Genomic DNA, 12,846 nt, shown 5'->3' on the forward strand with positions numbered 1-12,846 from the left:
ACATGTTTACAAAGTCAGAAATCAGCACAGCTCCCATGACTTTCGGAAACATTTTTTCATGCTGAGAGTTGCTGAAGTATGGAACAAACTGCCGGCATCAGTTGTTAGTTGTCGGAGCACTGCATCCTTCAAAACTTCCATGCTTCCTGACATTCGCCAACACTTCACCTGATTTTCTCTCCTCCATACACACACAAGCATGTATCTGACTCATACACTGTTCACTTCCCAGACATTTGTACATTACTGCATATACTTTATATGCACTTTCTGACAAGTTGTGGTGCACCTGAGCACTGTATACAATAATTTCATTATTATTTTTATTCACGAAGAGATTATAATTAACCCCAAACAATACTTTCCTTTGCTTTAATGAATTCTTTTCGTAACAACGTGTAACCTCGTGTTTCTGTTAGCATTTATTATTCGTAACCACGGTATATTATTCAGCAAGCATAAGCGATAGGTTCTGAGGGAAAAAATGATTAATAATAATGATAATACAGAAAGCAAAATTTGAAGACGAAAGCCTTGAGTTATGTGTTGTAATTTATGGAATTTAGCAGAGATGGGAGAGACCCCTGGTGACGAAAAGTTACATCGCTGAAAGAAATTTCTTTTCTTTTTTCTGTTTCTTACTTTTATTTTTTTTTGTGTGTGTGTATGTGTGTGAGAAGGGAATTCTGACATATAAATTGATGTATGGGAATATATATATGTACGTATATATATATATATACACATATATATATATATATATATATATATATATTATATATATATATACATACATACATACATACATACATACATACATACATACATACATGTATGTATGTATGCATGTATGTATGCATATATATATATGTGATATATTATTCTATATTGTATTATATATTATATATGTATATATATAGATATATATAATATATTACATATATATATATAGATATATATATATATATATATAACATATCTCATATTATATACGTATGTATAACTATATATGCATATATGTATATATATGTATATCATATACTGTGAGTGTATATTTATATGCATATTTTATATATATATACATTCATACACTCACACACCACACACACATTAGTAGAAAATAGGGATTGAAGACATCCGGATATATATATATATATATAAAACAGACGGACGTATAGATAGATTTACATATTTATATATGTATGTATATAAATGTATGTGTGTTTGTGCGTGAGTGAGGATATATATATATATATATGTATCTATATATGTACATGTGTATGTGTAGGTGTGTGTATACATATATATGTACATATGTATGTATACATATATATATATATATATATATATATATACATATATACATACATACATACATGCATACATACACACACACACTCACACACACACATACACACACTCATTAGTATACATGTCTCATTTAAATATATGAATATGTATGTCTGTGAAAGTCACTGCGTATAAATGTTGGCGAGGGGGGGAGCCTCTTGTGTATATCATATATCATATACACATATGAGAAATGCTAGGAAGAGAGAGATGGTGGGGGGGGGGAAAGAAAGAAAGAAAGCAAGAAAGAAAGGAAGGAAGAAACAAAGACCCAGACACATACACATACTTGCATACACACACACTCACTTACACACACAAATACATACATACATCATTTTTAAGGAGAACCTTCATATTTTTTCTAATTCTTTTTTGACCTTTAATGCTGTCAATTTCTAAAATCCTTCCGTATTTGAACCTACTTTCCTTATCAACTTTCTTAATATTCTCAGGCAAAGATAAACAAAATAGAGCGAAAGAAAGTGTAAGGAATAAAAAGGAAGAAGAAAAAGTTCAATAATTCGATAGTTAAGTTAAGTTAATTTTTTGGCTCAAAAAGCAAAAAGCAAGGCCGTGTAGGGGGACATGGAGTTATGTACAGGGAGGGTGTTCATGCAAAGAGTTCAGGCCATTTCTGATCAAGAAAGACTTTGAACCGAGCGGTCGTCGGCATCTTCACTATCTCGTCCGGCAGCTTCTTCCACGGATCCGCAACCCGGACGGAGAAAGCCCCTCTCCTTCGATTGAGATGAAATCGTCGCAGATAGAGCTTTTCGGAGTGACCCCGCAGCCGACGCTCTGGAGCAGGAGTGAAGAACAGCTTTTTCGAGAGGTTACACTTTCCGCTTATGATGTTGTGAGCAAGAATGAGATCACCACGGCGTCTTATATCTTAGGTTCAAAGTTCAATAAATCAGTTGTAGGATAGACGAGAAGAGAGTTAGTTGAATCTAAGGTCTCATAATTAGTTACTACCATAACTTTCACGTGTCGTAGGTTATATATATATATACTTGGAAAAGTATGCGTGACGTTCGATCATGTAATAATATAAATAATATATAAATATATGCATATATACATACATATATGTACATACCTACATATGTATGTATGTATACATGCATATATGGGTACAGGACATCAAAAAACCGTTGAACACAATGAGAAACGAAAACATAAAAACAAAAACATGGAAACGAACCTTTTTTCGAACAACGAAAAAATACAGAGAAACGAGACATACAACATAAAGAATATTTCCTTTCTTCGGTTGTCCCTGTTTCATCTACTCCACGTTTCGAAGGCAAGGACAAGACGCGACTTCGTTGAAACAATCCTTCCCGCAAAGAAAACTAAATAAAATTTGGGATTTTTTGCGGAGGATGAAATTGATAACAAGAACAGGACAGTGAGAACAAAACAGTAAGAACAAACCGTGAAGGCTGTTAGGTCAAGACGATAGAAAAATTATTAGGAATGCGTTCCCTCTCTCTCACTCCTCCTCCTCGACTCTCTCGTCGCTGACACTTTCAGCCCACAATATTCGTAAAGAAAAGCGTGCTTATACTGTCTCCTTCATAAGCTCGTCTTCCTCGCGTTCATAATAAGTTTTCTATCGTCTTGGCTTAACTGGATATTCGTCGCGTACAGTGTTCCTAGTCAATTAAATAACCGTCGCAGTCGAAATAAATAAATAGACAAAATTCTTTCAGTTATATAAAAAGTTTTTTTTAAATATGGAAGATCCTTCATACAAAAATATTATGTCTATTAACGTCTGTTCTTACCGCACAGCGACATTTATTTACATCTACATATTTTTTTCTTCTTTTACTTGTTTCAGTCATTAGTTTGCGGCCATGCTGGGGCACCACCTTCAAGAATTCTTAAGCGAATGAATGGACAGCAGGGCTTATTTTTTTTAAAGCCTAGTACTTATTCTATCGGTAACTTTTGCCAAACCGCTAATTTACGAGGACGTAACCACACCAACACCGGTTGTCAAGTGGTGGCAGGAGACAAACACATACATATATACGACGGGCTTCTTTCAGTTTCCGTCCACCAAATCCTCTAACAAGGTTTTTGTCAGCCCGACGCTTTAGTGAGAGGAAGTTGCTTAAGATGCCTCGCTGTGGGACCGAACCTGAACCATGGTGTTGAGAAGCAAACTTCTTACCACACAGCCACGCCTCTTTATTTAAATACATGTAAGTAAATATTTATATATGGGGTTGGTGCAAAATTATTGCGGCTTTTATTCAACAAATTTTATTCAACAAAAACAATAACAACATGTAACAAAAACATCTTTAAATGATTATTCCGGAGCATATTCACCATCTTATTACTGCTTCCCATTTGCTTGGCAAACGGTCAGACAGTCATTTAAAGATGTCTTTGTTAAATATTGTAATTGTTTTTGTTGAAAAAAAGCCGCAATACTTATGCACCAACCCGACAATTATACAGACAGGTACCTGCACAAACGCACAGATACACACAGATACACACACACGCACACACATACACACACGCATACGGATTCTGTTTTTTTCGTTGTTTGAAAAAAAGTTCGTTTCTATGTTTTTGTTTTTATGCTTTCGTTTCTCATTGGGTTCAACGTTTTTTGCTGTCCTGTACCCATATATGCATGTATATATACATATAGATGTAGGTATGTATATATATGCATGTATATATGCATATAGATGTAGGTATGTATATATATGTATGTATATATGCATATATTTATACATTATATCATTATATGATCGAACGCCACGCATCCTTTTCCAAGTAAGTTATATATATATATATATATATATGTGTGTGTGTGTGTGTGTGTGTGTGTGTATACATATATATATATATATACATACATATATATATATATATATATACATACATATATATATATATATATATATATATAATATATTATATATATAATATATATATATATATATATAGCGGTTCGGCATAAGAGACCGATAGAATAAGTACTGGGCTTACAAAGAATAAGTCCCAGGGTCGATCTCCTCGACTAAAGGCGGTGCTCCAGCATGGCCGCAGTCAAATGACTGAAACAAGTAAAAGGAAAAAGGAAAAAGGAAAGGATATATATATATATATATTATATATATATATATATTATATATATATATATATACATACATATATATGTATGTGTGTGTGTGTATCTATGTATGTATATGTATATATATCTATGTATATATACATATATGTGTGTGTGTATATGTTTATATATATGCATATGTTCTTTTATTAACATATATATACATATATATATATATCACAATCAAGGAACGGCCATAATAGGCCATTCACCCACTAGAAATAACAGCCAAAGCTTCAACCGCAAATAAACATCAATTCCGTAAACCAGGAGAAAATTAAAAAACATTTACCCTGTATATATATATATTAATATATTATTAATTAGGGAATAAAAAGTACGGCGTCCAGGGATTCAAATAAAATGAATTATTCTTGATAAGGAAATGTATGGTACTTAAAGATAGAAGTCCCCATGCAATTCGTCAAATCCTTATATATATATTACATGCGTAGACAGAAACATACGCGATCGCACACACACAGAGGTATCATTGCGTTGCAACCAAGAGTACATGGTTGTGAGAGTGCGCCGTTTACAAGGGAGGTTATTCGTACATGTCTCATGTAAAGAGTATTTTCCCTTTGACCATAAAGTTTTATTATTGCCGCGTGTAGTATTTATTGGCTTATGTATTTTTGCCAAGTGTAAAACTATAATTTTGATTCTTGATAATGGAGAGTCGTGCGTCGAAACGAGTCCTGGTGTACAAAAGATGGTGGTTATGCCAATGATTATAATAAAAACTGTTTCGATTTCGCTCCTTTATTGTAAGTCAGTTGTTTAGTTAATTAATCGAGCGCTTGTTTAATTATTATGGATCTTTTCGGTTTGAACGGCAGTTTTTTCTAGCGGTGTCATATGAAATTGTCACCCATAATTATGACCCTAGTATCGATCTATTGCATTTCAATCTGTTTTAGGGTTAGGCTTACGGTTAGGGGGGAAGGGTATCTTTTTTTCTTCACAAATGTAAATAAACCCAATCTGTTTCTTAAACGAGGGACATATTCATACGGCACAGAATGTTGTTTACCTCAATAGACGTCATTGATTGGTTTAAATTGCAGAAATTGACGAAAAAACAACAACAAATATCTTACAAACCTTAGAATTTTCTCAATAAAGCCAAGAGAAAAAGATGTTTTATAAACACATTCTACCAGTATACGAAGTTTAAAAGTGTTTAGTTATGTGGAAATTATTTTTAAAAACTGCCATTCAAACCAAAAAGATCCATATATTGTGGATTTGTCTACCTTGGCCTTAATGATATTCGTTCCCAATGACAATGATAATGAGTAGCCATTATATGTATATCTCCTGTCTCAATACAACTGTTTAATTCTGCCCTCATTCTATCATAAAGCACAGTAAAACATTTTATCCAAAATCTCTGGACCAAATCTGGTCCAGATCTCCAGTTTAGCATCTTGAAAGCCATTTTTAACTTTTCTCCATTGATCCCCATGTTTATCTGCTTTGGCAAATCAGCATTTAACCATTCTGCATTGCCATTGTATTTCACTCTGTGGCTCCAGATATTTCTCCAGAATCCCTTTCTTCATTTAGTTCCCTGTAAAGTCTACTTGAATCTGTTTCAAACAACTTATTTTGTCTAAAGTGTTCAATTCTCTTATTACATCTCTTGATCTTGGCAGTTTTGTTCTCTGCCCTAATTCTTCCATTATTCCCTTATATCCATTTTGTTTCAGTCAGTACTTTCTTTGGCTTGCTTTATGGAATCTAGTTTTTATCTTATCCCTGTGGCAAAGGATCTCCACTTTCGAAAAATCTTTTTCCTTGAGTTGTGATATCTTTCTGCTTTCTTACATTTTTGTAACAACATAGTCTCTCCATATATTTTAATGAAAAATTCAAAGACAGAGGTAGTGCCATTCTCTTTTTGTTAGAGAAATTAATTTTGGTGATGAGGAAAAAAAACCCTTACTACATTATCAAAATCGAAGAAATCAAAGCAAAGTGCTCCAGACATGAAATAGCAATGTGAGACAGGGGTCAATGATGCTGAAAACAGACATCGGCGCAGGAGTGGCTGTGTGGTTAGTAGCTTGTTAACCAACCACATGGTTCCGGATTCAGTCCCACTGCTTAGCAGCTTGGGCAAGTGTCTTCTACTATAGCCCCGGGCCGACCAATACCTTGTGAGTGGAATAGGTAGACGGAAACTAAAAGAAGCCTGTCGTATATATGTATGTATATATATATATATATATGTGTGTGTGTTTGTGTGTCTGTGTTTGTCCCCCTAGCATTGCTTGACAACCGATGCTGGTGTGTTTACATCCCCGTCACCTAGCGGTTCGGCAAAAGAGACCGATAGAATAAATACTAGGCTTACAAAAGAATAAGTCCTGGGGTCGATTTGCTCGACTAAAGGCGGTGCTCCAGCATGGCCGCAGTCAAATGACTGAAACAAGTAAAAGAGTTATTTTAGTATAATATGTGTATTGTGTTTTTAAGCAACCGCTTTTTCTTGTGCTTGCATACACCCCATCCCTCCACCCTTATACACACATGCACATAAATGCACACAGACAGCGCAAAACCTGAGATCTCATAAAAGGTGATCAGTCAATATCATTCGCTGTGCACATGCACAAAATTATATTTGAAGTCCAATTTTGAACAGAAGTTCAAGTTTTTGTTATTTTGGAATTAGGGAAACAAACATGCCATTTGCTGTTTTTTTATTCTTTTATAGGTGCAGGAGTGAATGTGTGGTAAGTAGCTTGCTTACCAACCACATGGTTCTAGGTTCAGCCCCACTGCATGGCACCTTGGGCAAGTGCCTTCTACTATAGCCTCAGGCTATATATATATATATACATATATAAAATACTGTGTACATTTAAACACATTAAGAGGTTTCCATCATAGGAATCCCTTACGCTAGAAGGTACAGCTAAAGTCCAAACCAATAGTTCCTTCTAACGTAAAGGATCCTATGATGGAAGCCTCTTAATGTTTTAATGTACACTGTCTTTTATATGAATAATATATAGTCTATTCACTAATTTTTCTATACGCTAGGCCACTGTAGTAAAAATTTCTAAAATCTTTATTACCCTGATATTAAATATATGCCGGTGGCACGTAAAAAGCACCCACTACACTCACGGAGTGGTTGGCGTTAGGAAGGACATCCAGCTGTAGAAACATTGCCAGATAAGACTGGGCCTGGTGCAGCCTTCTGGCTTCCCAGACCCCAGTTGAACCGTCCAACCCATGCTAGCGTGGAAAGCAGCACTAAAATGATGATGATGATGATGATGATGATGATATATTCATATATACGACAAGCTTCTTTCAGTTTCCGTCTACCAAAGACATTCACAAAGGTTTGGTCGGCCCGAGGCTATAGTAGAAGACACTTGCCCAAGGTGCCACGCAGTCGGACTGAACCCGGAACCATATGGTTGGGAAGCAAGCTTCTTACCTCACAGCCACCCCTGCACCTATGAGCAGATTTTGAAACCAGATCTAAGAGGCAGGTCTAATAAATTGTGATCCTCGTTGGTAGAGGCCCTGCAAAGGTTTCCCTCCATTGCTCTCTCATATCTTCACGATTCTCTGTCTTCCAGTGTTGTTTTAAAATCCATTTCCGCTCCACATCCATCAAATTACCAACCATGGTTAAATTACCACTTTACCTGCAAAACATACTTTTCTTTTATTTTTTTTTCTTTTACTTGTTTCAGTCACTTATTCGGGACTTATTCTATCAGTCTCTTTTTGTCGAACTGCTAACTAACGGGGACATAAACACACCAGCATCGGTTGTCAAGCAATGCTAGGGGGACAAACACTAACACACAAACATATACACACACACTTATATATATATATATATATACATATATACGACAGGCTTCTTTCAGTTTCCGTCTACCAAATCCACTCACAAGGCTTTGGTCGGCCCGAGACTATAGTAGAAGACACTTGCCCAAGGTGCCACGCAGTGGGACTGAACCCGGAACCATGTGGTTGGTAACAAGCTACTTACCGCACAGCCTAAAAGATTAAAAGTTACGATAAAAGTATTATTATGATTAACGACATGGAAAATATCAAAAATTAGGCTAATTAATTTAATATGCTAATAATTTTGTATATGTGATACTTACTGTATACCTATACACACACCCTGCATAATCTTCACAAAATATGTGTGTGAAAGCATTTCTATACGTGCGCCCCATCCGACTTTGTTTCCTCATAACTTCCAGAAAAAAGGATATTTTTGATGAAATTTTTGACAAATACACTTCAGATGGTGTAGTTTCTGATTATAATGCAATTTATGGTGAAAAATATTTTTTCGGGGGTAGGGAAATGAGTTTAAGAAAATTCACAGGAGACAGCTTTCTTTATACATAACTTTCTGGAAAATCTCTTTTACTCTTTTACTTGTTTCAGTCATTTGACTGCGGCCATGCTGGAACACAGCCTTTAGTCGAGCAAATCAACCCCAGGACTTATTCTTTGTAAGCCTACTACTTATTCTATCGTTCGCTTTTGCCAAACTGCTAAGTTACGGGTACTTTAACACACCAGCATCGGTTGTCAAGTGATGTTGTGGGGGGACAAACATATACACACGCATACATACATATGTCAACCAAATCCACTCACAAGGCTTTGGTCAGCCCAAGGCTATAGTAGAAGACACTAGCCCAAGATGCCACGCAGTGGGACTGAACCCATAACCATGTGGTTGGTAAGCAAGTTACTTACCACACAGCCAACTCAGTGCCTAAATGGGTAATTTTTTATCAAATTTCCCATAGGTTACAATACTTTCAACTGCAGTGTGTAGGTTTCAATTATATCGGAATTTAATATGAAAAAAGCAAATTTGGCGAGTTCGTACACATGCATACAGACAAAAGTTATTTGTATCTACAAAATAATATTTGAAATTTCGAAAAAAATTGTGATTATGTCAGTATATATGTATGCCTAATAATTATTTTTATTTTCACATTAAATTTCGATATAATCGTAATTCACACACTCTGAAAAGTATTTGTAGAAAATTTCATCAAAAGAATAACCATTTTTCTAAAAAATTATGAGGAAATTTTGTGAATTTTTCGAAACTCCTCTTCCCAACCACAGAAAAATTATTGGCATTGCCTTATTATTTCACAACAATGACTGATATAAGTAGAATCTACATCATCTGAAGTATATTTGTGGTAAATTCCATTAAAAAATATCCATTTTTCTGAAAGTTATGAGGAAACAAAGTCATTAGGGGGGGGGGAACACGTCAGAGATAGTGTGTGTGCATATGCGAGAATGAGTGTGTTCGTGTTAAATTTTTTTTTAACAATAAAGAAAATCTGGATCTTGTTAAATTTCTTTCTTGAAATTTTTCACAAGAAATTAATAATTTAAAAGTTACATTCATTTAAATTTGTGATTTTAGCCTATCGGCTGCATCTACTGCCATTAATACACATGGTATCGTGGTTGTTAGTCTCTGTGCGAAGAACACATCCCAGATTTTTACATTGTTTGTAGACTTGCAGCAAAGCAATCAAATCTTCCTCAAGCAACACAAAAACGTTTAAAAAGAAAACAAAAATACGAAATATTGTGTGACAATACGCTCAGCCTCAGCCAAAATACGACCCAAAAAAACACTATTTTCCTATTTGCAATAAGTACCAAACGCACATATATGGTGTGTATTATGTAATACCACCTTTTTCAATGAAATATATATTTCGCTGATGCCTAACAAAAAAATTACAGCCACAAACGTAACAAAGGAAGTGAAAAAACTCGGCTAAGAAAAATGGCTTCTCTCACTCGTGTATTAAGCTGAAAAGAATCGTGTGCTGTATAAACAATCATTAAACAACTTTATTTCATTAAAAGGAGCCGTTTTAACCGGAAATTGAGGAAATATGCATAAGAAATGTATAATACGTGTAACATACGTATTTTAAATAAATGAAAATTAGCAGCGTGAAGCCATTATTCTGACTGCTGTGTATATAATAGCTATTTTATGCCCACATTATCGGTAGTCCCTGTAGCGCAGGGGATAGCGCGCTGGACTTCTAATCCAGAGGTCGTGGGTTCGAATCCCACCAGGGATGAGGACTGCTGATATTTTTTTCCTAAATTCTTTTTTTTCTATATAGCTATTTAACTTCTTGCTTTTGAATGTTATATATTTGTACTTATTAGTTTTTTTTTTTTCTATTTGATTTCTTTCAGTTTTACTTTTTTTCTGAATATTATTTTTCAGTTCCAGAACTTGGCTTCTATATCGGTTTATTCTATGGAAAACGGTTTGACAACCAGTTTATCGATGCTGTATTTGGAGTATAATATAGAATTTACCAAGTTCCAAAATGGAGTGGCAGACAACTATATATTTATCGTCGACGAAACGTTTCTACAGTTGGATATGCGTGTACACTCACACACATGTATATATAGTAATACACGGATAGATAAACATAGACACACACATACATACAGTCAAACACATAAATTAGTATATAGGTGATCTACTTCTAGCATACGGCTGACCACCTAGTGGTTCTGCCCTTTAAATATACACACATATATATACACACACATACACACATATATATATATATATGTATATATATATTAAAATAGAAAATTACCCTTTAACAGGTAATTTTTACATGCTAGAAATAGCAGCCAACAGGTAAAAAAATTACCTGTTAAAGGGTAATTTTCTATTTTAAAATATGAATATGTTGTCTGTTGACTATTTATACATGCTAGGCCACTGGTGGTGATATTTATAACGAATATTCGCCACCCTATAGATGTTTCTTATAAATATATATATATATATATATATATATATATATATATACACACATACATATACAAATGTGTATGTGTGTGTGTGTGTGTCATACATAAATGAGAGAGTATGTAGTTAGGTATGTGTGTTTAGCCCCGACAAAAATCGGAAATGTTGAATCTTCGAGAAAAAACGAATTTGATTTTCGAAATTTAAGTCCCAAAGAAAAGGTCGCTTGTAAATAATGATAAAAAAATATAATTTGTTGCGAAAAACGACTGAACCTTTTAGATCGATAACTCTCCATCTATATTTTTCTGCCAATGTATCCCTCTGTATATATTTACCATACTCTTTGACACTTATTCTTTTTGCGGATCCTTTCTGTTTGAACGGCAGTTTTTAAAAATAATTTCCACGTAACTAAACACTTTTAAATCTTCGTATACTGGTAGAATGTGTTTATAAAACATCTTTTTCTCTTGGCTTTATTGAGAAAATTCTATTGTTTGTGAGATATTTATTGTTGTTTTTCTTCAATTTCTGCAATTTCAACCAATCAATGACGTCCATTGAGGTAAAAAAAAAAACATTCTGTGCCGTATGAATATGTCCCTTGTTTAAGAAACAGATTGGGTTTATTTACATTTGTGAAGAAAAAAGATACCCTTCCCCCCACCCCTAACCCTAAAACAGATTGAAATGCAATAGATAGATACTAGGGTCATAATTGTGGGTGACAATTTCAGATGACACCGCTAGAAAAAACTGCCGTTCAAACCGAAAGGATCCAAATACTGGTGTTGATTCATTTGACAAAACTTTTTCAAGACTCTGCCCCAGTATGGCCGTACTCTAATGACTCAAACAAGAAAAAGTGAAAGAAGCAAAAAAAACAGGATCTTTTCCTTTTGAAGGCCAGATTTCAACACAATTTCTAGAGAAAATGATGTTTTATAAACACATTCTACCAGTATACAAAGTTTAAAAGTGTTTAGTTAACACAATTTCTAGTTAACTAAACACTTTTAAACTTCGTATACTGGTAGAATGTGTTTATAAAACATCTTTTTCTCTTGGTTTTCTTGAGAAAATTCTATATGTTGTAAGATATTTCCACTTTAAAATCGAGCATTTCGGCAATTTTAACCAATTGATTACCTCCATTCAACTAAAATCATTTGCTGCGTCTAAAACTGAGACAACATCCTGTAACTAACCCTAAACCTTCCCCTAACCCTAATTTTTTTTTTCTTAATTGTTACGTGTGTAAAATAAATCGAAAGCAATGGAAAGTGATTTAAACAATTAACAATCGAAATAATTCTATAATTTCATGCATACGCTTTCCATACGTATACGGAAAGCGTGTGTATATAAAATTATAAAATTATTTTGATTGTTAATTGTTTAAATCACTTTCCATTGCTTTCGGGTTTTTTTACACATGTAACAATTAAATTAATTTAACAATTAAGAAAAAAAAAATTAGGGTTAGGGGGAAGTTTAGGGTTAGTTACAGGATGTT

General features: G+C 34.2%; 1 non-coding gene across 1 annotated transcript; it reads left to right on the top strand.

Annotated features, from left to right (window-relative positions):
- Positions 1-10,556: 10,556 nt before the first annotated feature.
- Trnar-ucu lies at positions 10,557-10,629 on the top strand. The gene has a single exon. It is a non-coding gene; the product is annotated as a tRNA-Arg (tRNA).
- Positions 10,630-12,846: the final 2,217 nt, after the last annotated feature.

This window comes from Octopus sinensis, unplaced genomic scaffold (assembly GCF_006345805.1).
Source record: "Octopus sinensis unplaced genomic scaffold, ASM634580v1 Contig16118, whole genome shotgun sequence".
Taxonomy (NCBI): domain Eukaryota; kingdom Metazoa; phylum Mollusca; class Cephalopoda; order Octopoda; family Octopodidae; genus Octopus; species Octopus sinensis.